The sequence below is a fragment of the Pinus tabuliformis genome, chromosome 4_2, assembly GCF_031772625.1.
Source record: "Pinus tabuliformis cultivar Carrire ecotype Pingquan chromosome 4_2, CPIR1, whole genome shotgun sequence".
NCBI classification, from domain to species: domain Eukaryota; kingdom Viridiplantae; phylum Streptophyta; class Pinopsida; order Pinales; family Pinaceae; genus Pinus; species Pinus tabuliformis.
In genome coordinates, this window is record NC_142304.1 from 249,067,432 (window position 1) to 249,092,416 (window position 24,985).

The following is a 24,985-nucleotide window of genomic DNA, read 5'->3' on the forward strand; positions in this document are numbered from 1 at the left end:
GTGAGGGCAGCTGCTGCCTCTCTTTCTAGGGTCTCAGGAGACACTTTTGTCGTTTCTGCCCCTTTTTCCTCTCCTTTTGTCTTCTCTATCTATGCTGATTTTGTTTCCTCTTGCTCTGTTTTGGTTTCTTCCTCCTCTGGTTTAGTTTCCTCCTTCTCTGTTTTGGTGTCTTCCTCCTCTATTTGTTCCTTAGTTTCCTCCCCTTATTCCCCTTGCTGCTCTTCCCCCTCACTATCAGAAGGACTGTGATCATATGTGAGGGCCTTTATATCATCTTCTTCTATCATGTTTCTGAAGATTTCCCATGCTATGGGGATTACGAAGGTATGGAGGACTTCTTCCACTAATAGTTTAATCAACCCATGGTGAGCCAATTGATCTGGACCTCCTGCCTTCAACTTAATGCTGGAATCTATGAGGGACTGCAGGAGAAAATAGGGGATGCTGAGTTTCTGGGGTGTTGGAGTGTCCATGCCATATTTCAGCTCATGGAGAAGTCTAAAATGGTAGCCATAAACTATGCTATACCTCCCTTCACAGGGAATATACTTGATAATTTGGTAACTGACCTCATCCTAAGGGTAAGGTATGCTTGTTCTTCTAATGCCATTTTTTTCTTCTACAGGATGTTCATTGGGTTGGAAGAAGTTTTTCTTGGCAGATTGTCCAATTGGCTTTTCATCTTTGCTCCAAGGTAATCCAAGGGGAAGGCTGGTAGCTCTACTGATAAATTCTAGGGTGATTTCCATGGAGATACCCCTCAAAGTAACAGTGGCATGGGTCCTTGAGTGAGGGACTAAAGAAAGGGCAAACTCCTGAGCCACTTCTTCATCAAACCCTTGGAAATTTTCAAAGAATGGCATCCAATTTGCTCTGGTAAAAATGGCTACTACTTTGGGATGTTCATGGATCCTAACTGAATTTGTGGGCTCCTTCCTTATGAATCCCCCTGTCATTTTTCTGATACCCCCTTTGAACACCCAAAATAGAGATGGAGACAAGAATTTTGAAGGAACAGGAAAACAGAGGAAAAACTGTGTTTTTTAGGAAAACAGGCAGAAAATTCTTATGTAATTTCTCTCCTTCTATGGACTCAATTTCTCCTTAAAATTATATCATTCCTTGCACATATTGATAATCAAGGTGGGTATGCACAGAACCTACCTCCTCAAGCCATAAGTCAAGCAAAAATCTCGTGTTTTCTCCTTAAAAACTGCTTACTGCCCCTCCTGTAGAACTGGCTATAGGTGCTCCTGTAGAACCTATTACTGCTCCTGTAGAACGCCGATAGCAGAAGGATGGCTGAAAATGATAGAGAACGATGGTTTCGAGGCTATGGAGGTGGTATAGAGCTTGCTGCAGCTAAGTGGATGAGGATGAAATGGAAGAAAAGGTGGTGAAGGAGTTTCGAGGAGGAGTACTTATGTCTTCTTTGAGATATTTCCGGTGATGGGGTGAGCTGGAAAAAATGTACGTTGCCAGATTTGGACCGTTGGTCCCCACTACCCTATCATCATGGCTCTTTCCTGCAATCACTTCCCATCATTGCATCGGAGTTTGCAGGCACTCCACTACCTATCCTTTAGATTTTTCTGTGAGTTGACTAGGCACATGTGTGGTGGCATCTCCAGATGAGCGCAGTCAACTGGAGGACGTTGGCTAGTTAACTGGCCACCTTTTCTTGTTCAACCCTAAACATCTCATTTGCTCATGCATATTTTCAAATTACATAGATGCAACAGAGGAGAGGGTTAGGCACTTACTTGCAAGTCGAATGTTCGTGCTTTGGTGCATTTTGGTTCCTTTGCTGCTGCATGCTCGTATTTCTGTTGTTGCATGCATGTATCTCCTCTGTTGTATGCTTTCTACTCCCTGATGTGTGGTTTTTGTGCTTTGTGCAGGTATCCTCTGGCTGGATCTGGCTTCAAGTGTCCCCTTCAATCCTATGGCTGCACCTATTTTGCTGTTGTGGCTTGATTTTAATGGGATCAGCTGCTACAGGAATTCCTACAGGAGCTCCTGTAGCTGCTTCTCCCTTTAAAATTTTTAGCTGATTTTTGTGCTGGGAGCTGGAAGGATGATGCTAGAGATGCTGATGAAGATGGAGAGGTACTTGGTAAGCTGCAGGTGAGATTTGGAGGTGCTGCTCCCTTTATTTTTGTTTTTTTCTAAAAAACTGGTTTCTGTGATTTTTTTTTACAGGAAGGAAAGAAATCGATGATGATGAGGTGGTGCAGGTGTGGGATGGATGGCCAGGAGGGTGGATAGTTGTAGGAAGGCCTACATGCTCTTCATGGAATTTCCCAGCCCCTCAAACTGTTTTTAAAATCCATTTCTGGCTCTTTGTGATTTCTACAGGAGCCTCTTGTAGAACACACAGGGCCTCCTGTAGGATACACAGTCTTCGGAAAAAACATAGTGAGGTGGAAGAAAGGTCAGAAATGATGGAGAAGAGTGTGGAGGAGGTGAAATAGGCTTTGTGGCATCTTCTATTGCTTCCTGTGGCCCACCTGTAACTTGCAACGCACATTAAAAGTTAATTTTCTCTTCCTTCTTTTCTCTGTTTTTTTCTCTGTTTTTTTTTTTTTAAAGACAACTAGGGCACCTCAAGGAGGTTTTCACCCTAATTTCCTGCCCTGGGTGCCTCCAAGGGAGGTTTTCACCCGGGGATCTTATTCTCTCTCTCTCTTTTTTTTTTTTTTTTTTTTATCATTGGCCACCTCAAAAGAGGTTTTCAACCCAATGATGGGACTCAAGCGCCTCATGGAGGTTTTCACTTGAGTCTTTTTTTTTTTTTTTCTTCTGCTTCTTCAGCGAGTGGGTGAAGTGGAGGCTAAGACCTACTCCACTACCATCAATGTCTTATTCAGATCTTCAATGAACTCTCGCTTGGAGAGGGGCTTCTTGTAAATTTTCAACCTATGTCTATTGACAAGCATGGGGATGGCTTCCTCATCAATGGTTCTTATTAGAACTGAACCATTGTCATTACATTTTTCCACAGTGTAGGGTCTGAGCCATCTTGTCTTTAGCTTGCGTTTAAAGTCTTTAAACCTTGAGTCATAGAGTAGTGCCCAATCTTCCTCTTGGAATTGCTTCTCCTTGATATTTTGGTCATGCCATATCTTCCTTTGAAGCTGAACTACCTCTGTGTGGAGAAGGGCCTGCATACTTTGTTCATCCAATCCATTGAGCTGGAGTAGTCTTTCCTTCTATGCATGGCTGAGGTCTAGGTCCAGCTGAGCTGTCATTCTTAGTGTATTGTATTCAAATTCTATTGACAGAAAAGCCTTCTTCCCATAAACCAGTTCATAAGGTGTGAACCTTGTGGTGGTCTTCCATGTTGTGTTGTAGGTCCAGGTAGCCTCAACTAGTCTATCCGCCTAATCTTTTCTACTGTTGCTCACTACCTTGGTTAGAATTCCTTCCAAAGCTCTATTAGTGACTTCCACCTGCCCGTTGGCGTGTGGATGGTAAGGGGTGGAAGTCCTGTTCTTGATTTTATGATGTGTGAATAAGTCTTTAATAAAATAGGAAGTGAACTGACTTCCTTTATCTGTGTCTGGTTCTCTTGGATACCCGAACTTATAGAATATGTTTTCTCTTGAAAACTCAGCTACTTTTTCCTCTATTGCTGCCTTGATTGCTTTTGTCTCTGCCCATTTTGTCAGATAATCGGTGCACATAATGATGTATTGCCTCTGTTTTGAAGGAGGGTTGATAGGACCCACAAAGTCCATGGCCCACTTCTCAAATGGCTCAAAGGTCACTTGAGGTTGCATGGGCATTTCATCCTTTGGAGTAGGTTTTCTCATCTTTTGACACCGATCACATTGGCTGGTATATCTCCTCACATCTTGATGAAGAGTGGGCCAATAGTAGCCTGCCTGCAATATTTTGAAGGCAGTCCTCTTTACTACAAAATGACCTCCACAAGGCCTGTCATGACAGGTCAGGAAAATGTCAAAAAGTTTCTCCTCCCTGAGACATCTTCTCAAGATCTGATCTGGGCCAAGTTTGAAGAGATTGCCCCCAATCCAGGTGAAAGGGGCACTTTTCCTCACGATCTTGCTCTTCTCTTTTGAGGACAGGTGTGGTGGGAACTATGTTGAAACCAAGTAATTTGCTATATCAGCAAACCATGGAGAGAGTACTGAGATAGAAAATAGGTGTTCATTTGGCATTTGATCATCCACCATTCCTTCTTCACATGCAGGCAAATTTACTCTAGACAAAAGTTAGCAACAACATTTTCTTTACCAGGCTTATCAACAATGGTTAAATCAAACTGCTGCAGTAAAAGCAACCATCTAATAATGCGAGCATTTACATCTGGTTTATTCATTAAATACCTAATTGCAACATGATCAGTGTGTACAAAGGTTTGATAGCCTGTGATGTAATGTCTGAATTTATTTAAGGAATGCACTACAGCTAGGAGTTCCTTCTCAGTTACCATGTAGTTTAACTCTGCCTTTGACAAATTTTTACTTATAAAGTATATGGCATAAGGTAACTTTTCATCAATTTGTCCCAAGGTTGCTCCTATTGCTTTGTTCGAGGCATCTATGTGAATGTGGAAAGGTAGGGCCCAGTTTGGGCCTCTCAAAATTGGGGCAATCACAAGTTTGCTTTTCAAGATATCTAGGGCTTCTTGACAATTTTCAGTCCATATGAACTCGACATCTTTTCCCAAAAGACCAAACAATGGAGAGGCTAAATTACTGAAATCTTTAATGAATCTTCTGTAATATCCAGCTAAGCCTAGGAAACTTTGAACATCTCTCACCTTTCGAGGAGGTGGGACCCTTTGGATGATGGCAACTTTGTTGGGGTCCACCTGCAATCCTTGTTGAGATATTGCATGACCTAGCATGGTCCCTTCAGTAATAAAAAATTCACATTTTTTTGGACTGAGGGACAGGTTCATTTCAATACACTTGTCCAAAACTTTTCCTAGGTTAGATAAAGCTTCCTGAAAGTTAGACCCATAAGGAGTAAAATCATCCATATATATTTCCATTGCATCATGAACTAGTTCAGAAAATATACTCAATACTGCTTTCTGGAAAGTGGCTAGAGCATTGTACAAACCAAAAGGAAGGACCTGATATGCAAAGGTACCCCAAGGACAAGTGAAAGTGGTCTTATCTTGGTCTTCCAAGCTAATTTGAATCTGATTGTACCCGCTAAACCCATCTAGGAAGGAGAAAAACTTTTTCCTTGCCAGACCATCTAACACTTGATCTATGAAAGGCAAAGGAAAATGGTCTTTTTAGTGGCCTTGTTCAGTTCCCAATAATTGACACAGATTCTCCACTTACCATTTTTCTTTGGCACTAGAACTAAAGGAGAGACCCATTCACTGTCAGATATGGGGTAGATGAATCCTGCATCAAGTAATTTTTGTAATTCTTCCTTAACAATGTCTTTAAGGGCTAGATTCATCCTCCTTTGAGGCTGCTTGACTGGTTTGCAATCTTCCTTAATGTATATATGATGAGTACATACTAAAGGGTGCACTCCCTTCATCTCCTTATAACTCCAAGCGAAGGCATCTAAATGTTTTCTCAATAAGCTGCACAGTTCCTTCTCCTAGGAAGTGGATAGGGATGAGTTGATTTTCAAGGTTCTTTCTGGGCTGAACTCTATATTCTTAACACGGAGAGAGGTCGGGTCAGCCACATAGAGATCAGTTAAGGGATTGTCTTGGGTTTCTTTCACTAGATCTTCTAATGGCAAAATACTGGGGGGTGGATTCTGAATTAAATTTTCAATGATATCATCCTCATTTTGCGGTTTCCCCCCCATGACAGTTTCTACTGCACACAGTGGTGCAGAATAGACTTCATCCTCATCCTCCTCCTCCAACCAGAGAGGTAGATCATGTTCTAGCAAGGGTTGGGCAAGAGGGTATAGGATTAGCTACTTGGACATATGCCCATTCTTGATGGTCATGTTCCCAGCCCGACAACTGATGTAAGCATTGACAATGGCCAACCAGGGTCTTCCCAAGATGAGAGGATACCCAATGAGCTTTGCCTTCAGCTGGAGAACTAAGAAATCAACAGGGTACTCCCAAGAATCAATGGAGACCATCACATCCTCCACAATCCCTTCAGGGGTCACGGTGGAGCGGTCTGCTAGTTGCAGTACTGTCGTGGTCTTCCTCAAGGAGCCCTAGAGGTTGAGTTTGAGCATGGTGTCCTTTGTCATCACATTAATGGCAGCTCCCAAATCAATCAAGGTATGTGGGATCATGGTGCCATTGATGTGGACATCAACTACTGGGCTTCCAGGATCTAGATATTTCAAACAGATTACCTACCCTAACATCATGTCAGACAGTTGTCCTATGACATTGATGGCTGGGGCATCTCTATTGCGCCTACCTGGATGCCTAAAGCACTTCTCTTTGATCATCTTATTGTATATAGGCACATCCTTTATGGCTTGGAGAAGTGGTATCTTTACACATAACTGTTTCAATTCTCCCAGAAGTTCAGTTTCTTCTAGGGTGGGCTGTGTTGTCCCAGATAATCTCTCAGGAAAGGGTGGAATTTCTTTCGGTTCACTTTCCTCTTTATCTTCCTCAACCTCCTAAGGGGGAGGCTGTCTATCTGGGAGAACCTTCCCAGATCGTAGGTTAATCTCCTGAATCTCCACAGCACAAGTTAGGCATGATGGTTCCCCACTATATGCTTGCTGGGCCTATCTGCTGTTTGGGTTCGGGTTCAGTTGGGCAGGCATTTGGTGTTGCCTTGGTGGAGCAGGAGGCAATGGTTGTGGCTGAGCAGGTGGTGGAGGAAAAAGAGCGGGAGGAGAGTTGTACTGGCGCCTCCACCCCTGATGAGATGCATTCCACTGAGGTTGTGGCTGAGCATAGGATTGAAATGCATGAGCAACTGGTTGGGCATGATATTGAGATGGATAGGACTAAGGAGGAGGTGTGGACCAGGAAGGATGAGTAGGAGGGCCCCAAGGAGGTATGGAAGTGGCTTGGTTGGGGTTGTAGTATCCCTGAGATGTCCCTTGCATCCCCTGCTGGTATGGTCTAGGTCCATGCGGTCTCCTTTGGTTCATGAAATAGAGTGGTTCAGTGGTTCCTTCGGCCCCTTGGTATACAACTTTAAGGACGGGCAAGGAAGGGCACTTATCTGTAGAATGATCTTCTTCACAGACTGAACAAACCTCTATAGAGTATAATGGAAATTTGTTCCTAGGATGCCTCCTGGTGTGCCTAGGACAAAAAATGGCCAAAGCCCTCTCTGCTTCCTCTTGTTTCCTTTGATATGCAAGGTATCCATTTGCATGGCAAGAGTCTGCAACATCTCACTCTTGAAGTCTTCTAGCATGTTTCTAAGTTCACCTTCGAGGGATGAACTGGATGAGGAGGTACTGGCTATGGGTTGACTCCCCCTACCTCTGTTTCTGGCTGCTCTAGAATGGTTTCTAAAAATAGTCTTTATGTCTTCATAAGGTAGTTAGTATATGTCTCCCCCAGCCAGTAGATGGAGGGTGTCTAGAATGTCTTCCGGAATTCCCCTGAGCAGGACCAACTTCAAAGATTCATGGTCAAGTGTGCACATGGCCCTTTTATAACTGAGCTGGAACCTCTCTTCATAATCTTCCAAAGATTCATCACTTCCCATGGTCATTCGGAAGATTTCTTCCTTGGTGTCTTTTGACCTACAGTAGTCTCGATATTTGTTATTAAAGGCCTGCTGCATCTAAGCCCAAGTTGTGATGCTATTGCCAGGTAACCCCATGAACCAGCGCAACGCTGCATCCTTGAGAATAGAAGGAAATAGTTTCAACTTTTGCTCATCTTTTGCATAGTCATATGTTTGAAAAATAACAACAAACACAAACAAAAAGGTGTCAGGATCTTCTGTAGTCAATCCATGGAAGTGAGGTAGGGCTGAAGGGCTTATGTTCTTCATTTTAGTGTCCCCATTGGTCTCTCGGATGGGAAAGGTACCCTCTACTCTTTCTCCATTCCCCCTAGCATTTCTGTTTTCAGCCATTGTCTCAGGAGGGATGTTTTCTTCTTCTTCTTCCCCTATAGGTTCTTCAAATATCTTTGGTTGTTCACCTAAAGGTTCTTCCTAATCACTGCCACCGAAGAAGAGAGAAGGGTGGCTATGTGATGTGGTGGGGGTGTTGGGCAAGAATTTTCCTAAATTATGTCTGTTCTTACGAGGCATGAAAAGAAATATTTTTGTTGATTTTTTCTTTTTTATGCTTGTACCTGCAAAAATGAAATTGGTTGAACAAACAAATTGCAACTAACTGAAATGAACTTGCTGAAATGAAATTGTAGAACTGAAAAGGAAAGCAAATGAGATGCAGAAAGGAAAGTAAGGAAATGAATAATCTACTTTTGCTGAAATGAAAATTGCAGAACTGAAAGGAAAGTAGGGAAATGACTAATCTACTTTTGCTGAAATGGAAATTGCAGAAAATGAAAAGGAAATGTAGAAACTAAAAGGAACAACTACTCTACTTTTGCTGAAACAAACTACTTAGCAGAATGTTGCAGTAGAAAATAGAAGAAAAGCAGTAATCACAAAATACTCTGACGCTTCCGTAGCAACGACGCCAAAAAGTGGTGAACACCAGTATTGCAGCAATAATGCTACAACTCCTGGGCTTCCTACTTTACTTTTATCAACCCGGTAGTTCGTAACAAACTTGGAAGCGACGGTGTTGTATGAACAAGTACTAGTTCTTACTGCAGGCTGTCACTTGGTTAGCTGGCGCAAGATCGCTAGGAGCTCGAGCCAACTTCTATGGATTCCAGAAGAAGCTCTATATGTTATGAAAGAAAGGAAAGCTTACTCTACAGAGGCTACTTTACTTGCAGAAATGAAAAGAAGACTGAAATGTGAAGTAAACCTAGTAAACCCTAATTAATCAACTAATCTTACTTTTGCAGAAAGAGAGATGAAAAACCATAAAATGAATGCCATTACCTACTTAGGAAGTAAACAACATATACTCAAGCTATTTCTAGAAGGAAATGAGAAAAAAACATCTTTTTGGATTTTTATGTATTTTCAGGTGAAATTGTCATGCATGTAATTTATTTGTTTGTGAATGTGGCAGTGATTAGGTGGCGATGGAGGGCGAATTTGGAGTTTGCAGAGGTGTAGGAAGGTGTTGATGGGTCCTAGGAGGTCCCAGGTGGCCTTCTGGAGGCTTTTCCTGCAATCGTACTTCAAAAAGACACCTACAGGGAAATCTACAAGAGGCTGTAGGGGATCTACAAGAGGTCTACAGGAGGATGCCGAGAGCAATTTTGGAGGTTTTGAAGGTGGAAAAGTGGGTGGAAAGGGTAGCTGAAGGCTAGGTGATGTGTTAAGGTGTCTAGGGTTCATCAAGAAGGATCAGGAAAGAGAAAGGTGGTTGGACTTATTCAAGGAAAGAGAGGAAAGTTTATGAGAAAAGGGCAGAAAGCTAAGGCAGATTTGTGAGGGACTTTGGGTGACCTGTGGAACATATATCAAAGATAAATGGTGATGGCTGGTTGGCTGACTTATTGTGAGAAGAGGATTGCTACAAGAGAATTGAAACTCACATCATGAGATTAAGCAAGCAAGGAAACTAGCTACATCAAAAAATAGAACTTTGCATTAAGCTAGTCTAAATTTTGATCTAGGAAAGTAAATGCTGAAAAATGCTATATGGAAAGAAAGCATGGAAGGAAATTTCTTGCAAAGACAGAAATGAGCATGGTGAAATAGATCTACAGCAAAGCATTAACCTCCTAACAAACTGCAACACCATAAATCCTATGGAAAAGGCAAATCTGTGTTTTTGTGGCAGCAAGAGGGTCTTGGCCTCAGTTCATGGTCCCAGAGGGAGGAAAGGAGGCTAAGGCTTTGTTGATGGAATTTTTGTATCTTTTTCTTATCGCTGTTTAACTTGCTACAACAAACTGAAATGGAAACATCCTTCTAAATCACTAAAATCAACATATTCTTAACCAAGAAAGAAATCTATCTAACTGCAACTAATTCATAAACTGAAACAAAGCATATAAATACAAAACTAGAGGAGCTTGGTTGCTTGGATCGGGTCCTAGCCCAAGAGCTTCATCCCTCTATGGTAACTCAGTGCTAGCTTGAACAAGATCTCATCTTCATTATCAAAATAATAATAGGATTACATGAAACTGTCAACAAAAGTAAGCTCGAAGTTGAGCAGAGCAAAGCTGCAACAAAATTTGAAAATTTGACTAACTTCCAACAACCTAATGAGGCCCTAGGCCTCTCTACTTATACAACTAAAGCTCCCAACAGCTTCCTTAAAATCATGGAGGCTTGGCTCCCAAAACTTGAGATAAACAGAAGTTATCCTCCCCTTGCTTGGCTCCCTCTTTGGTGCATTGATGTGGCTGTTTGTGCTCCAAGCTGCATGATGGAGAATTCGAAGTGGGGAGTCATAAATGAGGGGGATACCCTCCTATAAATCCTCTCCCTTGTCTACTTCGAATTATTGCTGCCAATTATCCATTAAATCTTTGACTTTATCTCCAAAATTGACCAAAAATATGCATTAAACACACATTAGACTCCATGGCATAATGACCAACCCAACTCACTCTATTAGCATAAATATAATCGAAAAACATGCAATAAACTAATGAGAATGGTGGATTAAGTTAAGTTAGGAGGTAAAATGAGCCTATATAATTACCCATTTATGGGGCTCATCAACAACCATAATGACATGACACCCATACCGCTTATTGGAGCTTTATAACACAAATCATGGTAGTATTTACATCCATATACATATATACCTATACAAAAACATATACCAAAACATATGCCAAACATTCACTCAAGCAGCGAATAGAGAAGGATACATAGCCCGCATCTGATCTGACATCTCCCATGTTGCTTCATTGGGCCCAAAGTGCCTCCATTGTACTTTAATCTGCTCGATTGCTCGGTTCTAGAGCATGAGCATTTTTCTCTACAATATTCACTGAGGTTTTGGCTGGAATTCTCCATCTAGCTCCACTTGCAATACAAACCATTCAATCACATGATCAACATCTTTAACATATTTCTTAAGCAATGACACATGGAAAACATCATGGACTTTCAATGTTGGAGGCAGTGCAAGTTGATAGGATACTGGTCCAATACTTTCAAGAATCTTGAAAGGTCCACAAAACCGAGGTTCTAGCTTGGCACATGACCCAATCTGCAAGGAGCTCTTCTTGGGTTTGATGCATAAGTAAACTTGTTCCCCAACCTGGAATTCCTTAAACAACTTGTTCCGATCTGCATAAATTGTATGTTTGTCCTATGCTTTGTTTAGGTTCTTCTTTATTACCTGCATTTCATGTTCCATTTCTTCCAACTTGTATGGTCCAATCAACACCCTGTTAACTGGATCACTCCAATTAATGGGCGTATTACAACTCCACCCATACAATGCCTCAAACAGACTCATCCTCAAAGATTCCTTATGCCCATTATTGTAAGAGAACTCAACCAGTGTAAGATACTCTTCCCACTTCCATTGTTGATGAATCACATACATCCTCAGCATGTCCTCTAATATCATGTCGACCCTCTCTGTCTATCCATCTATCTGTGGATGATAAGTTGTGCTGAAGGCCAACTCTGCAACCAACCTGCAAATAACTCTTTCGAGAATCTAGAAGTAAACTTAGCATCCTTGTCTGACACAATTGTCTTCGAAACACCATGCAATCTGACCACATCTCTGATGAAGACTTATGCTACATCACTAGATGAATAAGTAGACTTCAATGGAATGAAGTGCACTACCTTTTTCAACCTATCCACCATAACCATGATGGAATCATGTTTTCTAGAGGTATTCAACAAGCCTGTGATGAAATCCATGGAAATTACCTCCCATTTCCACTCTAGAATCAAAATTGGTTGTAGTATTCCACCTGGATGCTTACATTCTTCCTTTAACCGCTAACATTCTAAACATCTAGCCACAAACTCTGCCATGCCCTTGTTCAGATTCGGCCAATAATAAAACTTCTTCACTACTCTCAATGTCTTTTGATATCCGGGGTGACTTGAATATGACTTAGCATGAAATTACCTCAAGATGAGCTTCTTGAGCTCACTGTTGTCTAGCACATATATCTTATCCCTAAATTTGACCAAGCCATCTACTGTAAGATGATATTCCACATACTGATCACCTGTACCTATACTTGTACATGTACCTATACTTGTACCTGTACATGCACATGTACTCTGTTGTAACCTATGCATAAGATTCGTGTACCTGTCATCCTACTGACCTGCGTGTAAGATCCGATCCTGTAACTTCGTCCCATAAGAACTCATGGTTGTTATATGATTCACATGTATTCGCCTGCGAAGAGCGTTTGAAACCCTGTTCTCTTTACCCTTGATGTACTTGATCTGAAAATTGAACTCACTGATCGTGGCCAACCATCTAGCTTACTTGGCATTCAATTTTGACTGATCAAACAAGTATCTCAACCCACTGTGGTCACTTGTCAATACAAACCTCTTGCCAAGAAGATAGTTCCTCCACATTTTCAGCGCATGAATGATTGTTGCTAGTTCAAGATCATGTGTCAGATAATTCTACTCATTCTCATTGAGGCTTCGTGATTCATAGCATACCACTTGTCCTTCCCGCATAAGAAATCCACAAAGTCCTCTATTGCAGGCATCTGTACATACCACAAACTCCTTGCCCAAATCTGCAATCTTTAACACTAGAGCATTTGTCAACAACTGCTTTAACTTCTCAAAACTTGTTGCACATTCCCCTGTCCATTTAAATTTCTTACCTTGCCTATGCAATGATCTAATAGGATATGAAATCTAAGAGAAGTTCTAGATGAACCTCCTAGAGTAACTTGCTAGCCCCATAAATGAGCTTACCTCATCCACATTTCTAGGAGTTTCCCCCTCCATGATAGCCCTTATCTTCTCTGGATCCACTGTTATACCTTCCTTGGCAACCACATGCCCCAAGCAATGTACCTATGTCTAAAAGAAACTACATTTTCTAAGCTTAGCATACAATTGATGCTCTCTCAAAAATCTCAACACTACCGTTAAATGCTTGACATGTTCTCCCTCATTTTTAGAATATATCAAGATGTCATCAATGAACATAATGAAAAACTTGTCTAGATAAGGACGAAACACACTATTCATCAAGCACATAAAGTTAGTTGGAGCATTATTCAAACCAAATGGAACTACAACAAACTCATAATACTCGTACCTGGTCCAAAAATATTCTTTTATAAGTCCTCTTCCTTAATATGTACTTGATGATATCCGGGTCCCAAATCAATCTTTGAGAACACTGCTTCTCCCTTCAACTGGTCGAACAAGTCATCAATCCTCAACAACAGATACCTGTTCTTGATGGTCACTTTGTTCAACTTCCTATGATCGATGTATAACCTGAGAGTACCGTCTTTCTTCTTCAAAAATAATATTGGTGCACCCCAAGGTGATACACATGGCCTAATGTATCCCTTGTTAAGCATTTCCTTCAACTGCAATTTTAACTCTACTAACTCCAGAGTGATCATCCAGTATGGTACCTTTGATGTTGGTGTTGCCCCTGGTATCAACTCAATAGAAAAGTCTACTTCCTTGTGAGGCAGAAACTTTGAAATATCTGCTGGAAACACATCTTGAAACTGCTACAAGATTTGGTACCTGCTCAATACCTATACATCCTTACCTTTGTCACTAGAAATATGCATTGCAAATAACACACACCCTTTTTTGTGACTCTTCTTTTCCTGGATAGCTGTAACCATTCTAACTGATGTTGCCTTTTTCTTACCCTGTAAGATTCTCTGTTCTCCATTATCATCCAAGCACTCAATGGATTTGTCATAACAATCCACTTTGGTCCTATGAAGATATAGTCAGTCCATACCCAATAGCATACTATATGACCCCAAACGAAATACATTCAAATGTGCTGATGTAGGCATACCATTCAAATCAAATGCACAAGCTCTTACCGAGTGATATACTCTCTTCTTCGTACTATTAGCCAACTGCACTAACCAAGATTCTACATGCACTTCTTTATTCAAATCACACTTATCCACCAGGTCAGGACTAACATAACTATAATTAGATCTAGGGTCAATCAAAATGGAAACATCTTGATCACAAAGCTTACCGTCCATCTCGATAACAATTGTCTGGTGCACTGCCTTCTTGCTATCCAACGTTGCATAGATTCAAGGAATGCTCTGCCCAACATCCCCAACAGTCTGCACCTCTTGTGCACTATAGGTCTAAGGCCTACCACCCTGATTCTGTAGACAATCTCTCTTAAGATGTTCCTTACCACATGTTCAACACTCCAACCATCATGTACCATCACCTCTATTCTGCTGCTGTGACCCATGTCCCTGTCTAGCTATGTTGAACTTCTTGTATGGTGCAACATTTTCTTTCTCTTTTGCATTCTGAGGCCTTGTTCTTTTTGGCTTCCATTTACCTTTACCTTTATCTTTCCCTTTCCATCCTTGCTAAGATTCATTCTTACGCTTTGAATGCTCATAACAATGTTTCAATTTCCCAATAACTTCCTCAAGTGACTGAGGCTCATCATACTCAATCCGATCTCTAAAAGCTAATGGAAATCCACTAAAAAATCTCTGAACTTTAGCCTTCTCATCCTTAAGATACAATACATACCTCAATATCTCTAGGAACTTAGTTGTATACTCCTCATCTGTCATCGATCCCATCTTTAGCTCGTAAAATTCTTTGGCCTTACTGTCGTGGTACCTTTCTGACAAGTACTTCTTCCTGAAAAGTATTTTGAATTCATGCCAACTCAACTCCTCTGTCCTAATGTCTCTAACCTGATTTACATCTTCCCACAAAATTTTTGCTTTCCCTTTGAGGCTGAAGATAGCTATTATGGCCTTCATATTATTTGTGTACTCATGTAGCTCAAAGAAATTCCTCATGCCAAGTAACTAAGCCTCTACATCCTCCGAATTCTTCACATATCCATCAAAAGTAGGTGGCTTAGATTTATTAAACTCATCCAGAAAACATCCCCTGTCACTCCTCCTGTAAGGATGATAACGATGACGATCATAGTGCATGTCGGAACTAGAACTAGAATAGTAACTATGTACATCACCTCTCCGATATAGAGTATCCAATAACCTTCCATCTATAACTGTGTCATCCATATTCAACATGTGCCCACCATGAGATCTATTTCCATGTGCCCCATTAATTGTGTTCTCTTGTCCATGGCTAATCCATAGTGGTCCTCGTCTCTTCAATTTTGACAAAATCTGAAGGATTACTGCATTGGCTTATGCTTGTTTCTCCTGTGCCTGCATGATTTTGTCATTATCTACCTTGCAACTTCTTAATTCCTCCTTCAAGCTTCTCAATGTGTCTATTAAGTCAGAAGAGTTCCCAACACCACGTTGCTCATCTAATCCATAGTGTGAGTCTCGTGAACTTTAGTCTACCATCTTTATAGTCATATTTGATCTCTTTCCTACAAGCATACCATGTCAGCTAGACCAAAATATAAACATAGCCAACATACCTCAATGTAGCTCGGGGAGGATATCTCATCTGCAAGATCAACCAGATTAATGCAATACATGTATAAACATAATCATAACAACATATATATATCATCCTAACCATAGTCAAATCATTAATGCATGACCATATCAACCACACATCCTGACCTCATGCATGACAACTACAACCATGTCAATACATGCATAATCAGCATACGTACAAAATGCACGCACACACAATACATACAAACACTGACATGCATAACTGACCTATACACATGATAATCACATCCAACAACACACCACCAACTTCCACATGGTGACACAAAGGAAACCATGACCAACACCATGCATACAACAAGTATATAAACCACAAGCATAAGGAACACATATGCAGACGACATGAATGCATGAACAACACACCGCCCATCCATTCCAAGGGGTGAACCATGCTCTGGTACCACTCTATAACACCCTCATCCCACATTTACCCAAGTTAATTGGTCCACGGGGGTAAACATGTGACGAGAGGCTACTATGATCTGATTCAACTCCCCATGTATAGTTAAGGAAGTGGAACCAACACAAAACAACCAATCTGACCTTCTGCATATGTCACAGAACCTACAGGAGCCAACCAACCCTTCTAGGTGATCAACCCTTGAGACAACTTGAAAATTCACTTCCCTAGAGCCTCAGTCTCTCCCATGACATGGAATGCATGTGACTGGGGACCTCTAGTTGCTCTCACAGTAAGGGCCTGTGAGCGACTGGGGTCTTTTTCATCTAGTTCATAGCCAACAACCCTAGATTCTATGCCACTTTTTTAGGGCCAGGTTTTAGGCCAGTGCATAGAACTTCATGGAACTTACAGAAATGAAAAGTAACATCGAAACAATGACACAAATGGAAATACTTAAACAAGGACTTGACTAGACCCCTACTAGCCATTACAGGAATTTCTTCAAACATGTCATGAGTATGAAATCTACAGGTCATAACAACAGATATGAGCATAGGGGTCCCATAATTATCTGTCAATCGCTAAGAAGCATTGATGCCTTATCAGATTAGCTACATTATCATCTATTAGGTCATATATTCATTGTTACTTCATTTAGAAATCAAAACATGATGAGATCCATACATCATCACTGTCATAAACATACTCATAACCAACATATAAACAACATAAATAATAAGGATACATCAGCCATAAATTCCACATACGAACCAATACATTTGCTCATAAAATACCAAGGAAAGGACTCTTATTAATGAATGCAAAATCCAACTGGGTATGTGATGAGCCCCAAATTTGGTAACATTTTGGGCTCATTTGGCCTAACTATCTTTGCTCAATCCTTCATTTTTCATAACTTATGCATCATTTTTTAGTATGTTTATGTCATTTGTACGAATAAGGGCAGTCACTATTCCTAGGTGGCTAACACGTGCTCATTTCAGGTTTTTTGACACATGATTGGAACAAAACCGAGCAGATAAGGGCCAGGAGACAGCCAAGATGGGGTTGAGGATTCGTAGGAGGGTTGTCCACAGCATTAAATGGCCTTCCTCGGGATCTTCACCCCCAACTCCGAGCTCCAACAGCCACCACAACCGGATCTAGAAGGCAGCCAAACAGATTTTGAGGAAGCAAGTGTTCACTCCTAGTTTGGTCAGCCAAGTCCCACTGATTTAGGAGGCCAGCTTGGGGCCTCGTGATGTATAAATGATAAGGCTTTAGCCTTCGAAAAGGACTTTTTGAAACATTGTTGCACATTCTGCACGACGAGCTGCTAGCATTGTTGTTCTTTTGTAGCCATCATTGGCATACTTTTTGACTTATGATTATTATCTTTTAATGGGAAGCAGTCAGATTTGATCTCCGTTCTGAGTTTTTAAAAAGGAGCCATAGGTCTCGGGGTTGGGCCCAACCTGAGAGCCTAAGGCCTCCTTCTTATGTAGTGTTATCTTTTCTTTTAGCATTATGGTTTTCTTTACATGCATTTGAAACGTAGTTTGTTGAGTTAGATTTCATGGTATGGTTAGGTAGGTTATTGTTAGAAGATAGAGTTGCTCCATATGTTTAGAATAGAGTAAAGAGATTAGACTTGATAAAAGTTCCAGAAAAGGGTTGACTGTACTCTCATTTTCACCTCTTTCTAGGGGATGGAATTGCAGACAGTGTTACCCACCAAAAACATTGGTTTACGTACTCATGCAATCTTTGGTGCAATATTTTCGTTTGTAGTAGTTGTCCATGCGCTCAGACCTCTTGGAATGTTTCTTTGCTTCAGTACCATGCATGATTTTCTTTGGAAATAATGTTGCTGTTCATTGGTTTCATTAAACAGTTAGAATTGGTTAGTAATATTGTGGTTATGTGCAGGACGTGGATGATTTGGTTCAGTTTACACTGTGCAGTGCTACTCCCTCACTCTCTCGTCCTTCTAAGCCTTGCCCAGGCCAACTGCTCATCTCCCAATTAGACCCCTTGTCTCTCAACTATTCTACTGCCCACGTTATCCTACCTTTTCGGCCTTCCATTTCCTTTGCCCTCTTTAAGACAACCTAGTTTTGCACACCCCCTCATCACCTCATCTCTCTGTCACTAAGTCATTCCAAACCCCTCTCCTACCTCCCTACCCATCCATGCAGCCTCTTCTACTCACCCATCATCCAAAATCCAATCGTAGAACATCCTGTAGGAATTACTGAACATCCTGTAGAAATTCTGAAACATCCTGTAGAACCCCTGCAGACTTCCTGTAGAAGCTCATAAACTCGGTTTTTGGTAGCCAAACTTTGTGAAACTCTCTGGAAGGGTGTTAGGAACCCCTTAGACCCTCTCTGAACCTTCCCAACCTTTTCCAAGCATTTCTCCTCCTTGATCCACCTCTGCACAGTAGAAGCTAGTTAAAAGCACATGCATGATAATTCTAATAACTGAAACAAAAATACAAAAAATTCTTTCTTCAGATAGAGGTAGTCTAGACACATTCATTTTACCTTCATAGAAGTAATGGCATCTCTTTCAGCAGTTTGCATTCCCATCTTTGCATCAGTAGGACTAGCTGGTAGAATTAGGGTTTGCTAGGGTTCGCGTTTCTTGTTGGCTTTCAGTTCCTTTCTGCAAGTAGATTAGCTTCCTTTGAGTTAGCTTTCATCCATCAGTTAAAAAGCTTCTTCTAAGAGCTCATAGAAGTTGGCTTGAGCCCCTAGCGGACTTGTGCCAGCTGACCAAGTGACAGCTGCGGCAAGAGCTAGTACTTGTGCATACAGCACCGTCGCTTCCAAGTTTGTTACGAACTACCAGGTTGATAAAACTAAAGAAGGAAGCTCCAGGAGTTGTAGCATTATTGCTACAATACTGGAGCCCACCCTCTTTTTGGCGCCGTTGCCGGGGAAGCGTCAGAGTATTGTTGTTTGTTGCTTTTCTTCTATTTTCCTACTCTCGCCTTCTGCTAAGTAGTTTATTTCCTTTCCATTCTGCAAAAGTAGCATAGACATTTCCTGCTTTCATAGATTAACATTTCAATTCCGCAATTTCATTTTTGCAAACGTAGATTAGCATTTCAATTCCGCAAGCGTAGCCTAGCATTTCATTCCTGCAATTTCATTTGAGCAAAATAGATTAGTTCTTTTATGCTTTCATTTCAATTCCGCATTTCCACTTCAGTAAGATAGTTAGTTGCAGTTCAATTTGTTTTAGTTTTGCAGGTACCAGAAAAAACAAAAGCAATCAAAAGTCTTTCCATTTCATGCCTCGTAGAAATCGAGATAAAACAGGCAAATTCTTACCCAACACCCCCACCACATCACTAAGTCACCTTTCTCTCTTCTTTGGTGACAGTGATCCAGAAGAACCTATAGGCGAACCTCCTGAGATATACGAAGATCCTATAGCAGAAGAAGAGTTAGAGAACACTCCATCTGAAGCTATGGCTGACAATAGGGGAGAAGATGAGAGAATTGAAGGTGCCTTCCCCATCCGAGAGACCAATGGAGACATGAAAATGAAGAACATCAGCCCCTCCGCTTTACCTCACTTCCATTAACTGACTACTGAAGACCTTGATACCTTCCTGTTTGAGTATGCCGTCCTTTGCCGAACCTATGACTATACCGAAGATGAGCAAAAGCTGAAACTCTTCCCCTCTACCCTTAAGGATGCAGCATTACGCTGGTTCATGGGCTTACCTGGGAACAGTATCACCACTTGGGCCCAGATGCAGCAAGCTTTCAATACCAAATACCGGGACTACTGTAGGTCCAAGGAAGCCAAGGGAGAAATCTTTCGGATGACCATGGGGAATGATGAGTCTTTAGAAGATTATGAGGAAAGGTTCCAACTTAGCTATAAACGGGCTAGGTGCACACTTGACCCTGAATCCCTCAAGTTGGTCCTGCTCCGAGGAGTCCCTAAAGACCTCTTAGATACCCTTCACATGCTAGCTGGGGGAGATATTTACCAACTACCTTATGAGGACATAAAGACTGTGTTTAGAAACCACTCTAGGGCAGTCCGGAAAAGAGGTAGAGGAAACCTCCTCTCAGCTAGTATTCCTTTCTCCAAACATGAGTTGCAAATCAATTAGAGGACCTCAAGAGTGAGGTGAGATAGACCATCGCCATGCAACTTGATACATTCCGAATCCAGTAGAAGAAAGAGGAAGTTGAGAGGGCTTTGGCTATCTTCTGCCCTAGGTGTACAAAGAAACACCCTAAGAACGAGTGCCCATTACATTCGGTTGAAGTATGTTTTGTTTGTGAGGAGGACCACTCCAAAAACCAATGTCCAACCTTACCTGGGCTTAAAGCCATGTATCAAGGGACAGAAGCGCCCACTGAACCTCTCTATTTCCTCAACCAAAGGAGGCCACATGGACCTAGACCTTACCAACAGGGGATGCAAGGGACACCCCAAGCTTATTACAGCCCCAACCAATCCGCTCCTATGCCTTCCTGGGGTCCCCCTGCTCATCCTTCCTGGTCTGTGCCTCCTCCATGGTCTTACCCACCTCAATACCATACTCAGCCCACTACTCATTCGTTTCACTCACATGCCCAGCCGCAGACTCAGTGGAATGCACCTCAATCGGGGTGGAGGCCCCAGTACAATACTCCTCCCGCCATTTTGCCTCCACCACCAGCTCAACCACAACCATTACCTCCTGCTCCTCCAAGGCAACCCCAAATGCCTGCTCAACCGAACCCGAACCCCAACAACCGACAGGCCCAGCAGGTATATACTGGGGAAACATCATGCCCTACCTATGCTGTGGAGATCCAGGAGATCAACCTGCGATCTGGAAAGACGGATCGCCAACCTCCTCCCCCGGAGGACGAGGAAGATAAACAGGAAAGTGAACCAAAGGCCATTCCACCCTTTCCTGAGAGACTAACGGCCACCACACAACCCAACCCAGAGGAGGATGAGCTTCTGGGAGAACTCAAACAGTTGTGTGTGAGAATACCACTTCTCCAAGCCATCAAAGATGTACCGATATACAACAAATTGGTTAAGGAAAAGTGTTTCAGACACCCAGGCAGGCGAAAAAGAGATGCTTCAACCATCACTGTCATAGGACAACTGTCTGATCTTATGTTGGGGCAGGCCATCTGCCCAAAGTATCTGGATCCTGGGAGTCCTGTAGTTGATGTCCACATCAATGGCACCATCATACCTCACACATTGATTGATCTGGGGGCTGCCATTAATGTGATGACCAGGGATACCATGCTCAAAATCAACCTTCAGGGTTCCTTGAGAAAGACCTCGACAGTCCTGCAACTAGCAGATCGCTCCACCGTGACTCCCGAAGGGATTGTAGAGGATGTCTTGGTCTCTGTTGACTCTTGGGAGTACCCTACAGACTTCTTGGTTCTGCAACCAAAGGCAAAGCTTACTAGATACCCTCTTATTTTGGGAAGGCCCTGGTTAGCCATTGCAGATGCTTACATAAGCTGCCGTGCAGGAAACATGACCATAAAAAATGGTCCTATGTCCAAGCAGCTAGTCCTGTACCCTCCTGCCCAACCCTTATTAGAGCATGACTTACCACTCTGGTTGGAGGAAGGAGAAGAGGATGAGGTGTACTCAGCGCCTTTGTGCACCCTAGACACCACTAGGGGAGGCACCCCAACCGAGGATGATTTGATTGAGACCTTGATCCAGAATCCACCTCCCAGTGCATTGTCCTTAGAGGAATTGGTGGAGGATGCCCAAGCCAGCACCTTAGTGGACCTTTGTGTGACCAACCCTGTCGCTCCCAGAGTAAAAAATGTGGAGTTCGGCCCTGAGAGAACGTTAAAGATCAGCTCCTCCCTATCCCCTTCCCAGGAAAAGGAGCTGTGTAGTCTGTTGGCCAGTCATCTAGATGCTTTTGCTTGGAGCTATAAGGAGATGAAAGGAGTCCATCCTTTGGTCTGTACCCATCACATCTACATCAAAGAAGATTGTAAACCGGTTAGGCAACCCCAAAGGAGAATGAATCCAGCCCTTAAGGACATCGTCAAGGAGGAATTGCAAAAACTGTTGGATGCCAGATTCATTTACCCCATCTCGGATAGCGAATGGGTGTCCCCTCTGGTGTTGGTTCCCAAGAAAAACGGGAAGTGGAGAATCTGTGTGGACTACCGAGAACTGAACAAGGCCACCAAGAAAGACCATTTTCCTCTACCCTTCATAGATCAAGTGTTGGATGGACTGGCAGGAAAGAAGTTTTTCTCTTTCCTAGATGGGTTTAGTGGGTATAACCAGATCCAAATCAGCCCGGAAGACCAAGATAAGACCACCTTCACTTGTCATTGGAGTACCTTTGCTTACCGAGTTCTTCCCTTTGGACTATGCAATGCTCCTGCCACCTTCCAGAGAGCCGTCTTGAGCATCTTTTCTGAGCTGGTCCATGATTCAGTGGAAATCTATATGGATGACTTCACTCCTTATGGGTCCAACTTCCAGGAAGCATTGTCCAATCTGGGAAAAGTCCTAACCAAGTGCATTGAGATGAACCTGTCCCTTAGTCTTGAAAAGTGTGAATTCTTGATGACTGAAGGGACCGTGCTAGGCCATACCATTTCTTGCCAAGGGTTACAGGTGGATCCTAACAAAATTGCTCTCATCAAGAAGGTTCCACCTCCTCAGAAGGTAAGAGATGTTCGAAGTTTCTTAGGTTTAGCAGGGTATTATAGGAGATTCATTAAAGACTTCAGCAAGCTAGCCTCGCCATTGTTTAGCCTCTTGGCAAAAGATATTGAGTTTAAATGGACTGACGATTGTCAGAAGGCTCTGAATGAATTAAAGGACAAGTTGGTGTCTGCCCCAATCTTGAGAGGTCCAAACTGGGCCCTACCTTTCCACATCCACACTGATGCCTCGAACAAAGCCATAGGGGCAACCTTAGGACAAGTTGAACAAAAACTTCCATACGCCATATACTTTGTCAGCAAAAACTTATCCAAGGCAGAACTGAATTACACTGTAACTGAGAAAGAATTCTTGGCCATGGTCCATGCACTGAACAAATTTCGACATTATATCACTGGATATCAAACATTTGTACATACTGATCATGCTGCAATTAGATATTTAATGAATAAACCAGATGTGAATGCTCATATTATTAGATGGTTACTTTTGTTGCAGCAGTTTGATTTGACTATTGTTGACAAGCCAGGTAAAGAAAATGTTGTTGTTGACTTTTTGTCTAGATTGGATTTACTTGCAGGTGAGGATGGAACAGTGGATGACCAGATGCCAGATGAACATCTGTTTGCTATCTCAGTACTCTCTCCATGGTTTGCTGATATAGCAAACTACCTTGTCTCAGCACAGTTCCCTCCGCACCTATCCTCAAGGGAGAAGAGCAGGATCGTGAGGAAGAGTGCCTCATTCACTTGGATCAGGGGCAACCTGTTCAAGCTTGGCCCTGATCAGATCTTAAGGCGTTGTGTAAGGGAGGAGGAAGTCTTTTATATCCTCCTAACCTGTCACGACGGACCTTATGGAGGACATTTTGCAGCCAAGAGGACTGCCTTCAAAACCCTGCAGGCAGGCTACTATTGGCCCACGCTTCATCAAGATGTCAGAAGGTATATCCGCCAATGTGACCGATGCCAAAGGATGGGGAAACCGACTCCAAGGGACGAAATGCCTCTCCAACCTCAAGTGACTCTTGAGCCATTTGAGAAGTAGGGTATGGATTTTGTGGGTCCAATCAATCCTCCTTCGAGGCAGAGGTCTTACATTATCGTGTGCACAGACTACCTGACAAAGTGGGCAGAAACCAAGGCAATCAAAGCAGCGACAGAAGAAAAGGTGGCCGAGTTCTTAAGAGAAAACATCTTCTACAGTTTTGGCTACCCAAGAGAGCTAGTCACCGATCAAGGAAGCCAGTTCACCTCCAACTTAATTGAAGACCTACTCGCTCATCACAAAATCAAGCATAGGACTTCCACCCCCTATCATCCTCAAGCGAATGGGCAGGTGGAAGTCACCAATAGAGCATTGGAAGGGATCTTGACTAAGGTGGTGAGCAACAGTAGAAAAGATTGGGCAGATCGCCTGGTTGAGGCCACGTGGGCTTACAACACCACTTGGAAGACCACAACCGGCTTCACACCTTATGAGCTGGTCTATGGGAAGAGAGCTTTGCTGTCAATTGAGTTCGAGTACAACACCTTGAGGATGACAGCTCAGTTGGACCTGGATCTCAACCATGCCCAACAAGAAAGGTTACTACAGCTGAATGGATTGGACGAGCACCGAATGCAGGCCCTTCTCCACTCAGAAGTGGTCCAACTTTAGAGGAAGGTGTGGCATGACCAACACCTCAATGACAAGAAATTTCAGCCGGGAGATTGGGCGCTGTTGTATGATTCTAGGCATAAGGATTTCAAGGGGAAGCTGAGAACCAGATGGCTGGGACCGTATGCAGTGGAAAAATGTAATGAAAATGGGTCTGTTCTTATTCGGACCGTTGATGAGGAGGCCATCCCCATGCTTGTCAATGGGCATCGACTAAAGATCTACAGAAAACCTCTTTCAAGGCAAGAATTCATCAAAACTGTGGAAAAATCAGTGCTGGTCATAGAGAAGGGTTCTGCCTCTGTTTTGGGCACACCCTGAAGATCTAAAAAAAAAAAAAAAAAAAAAAAAGAAAAAATAATAAAGATCCTTGGGTGAAAACCTTTCTGAGGCTCCCAAGGCAGATGGTAGGGGTGAAAACCTCATCGAGGTGTCCCTGCTGTCTTCTGAAAATGTGTGAAAAAAGACCCTTGGGTGAAAACCTCTCTGAGGCGCTCAAGGCAGATGGTAAGGGTGAAAACCTCATGGAGGCGCCCCTGCTGTCTTTCAAAAAAAAAAAGAAAAAAAAAGAAAAAGAAAAAGAAAAAAACAAA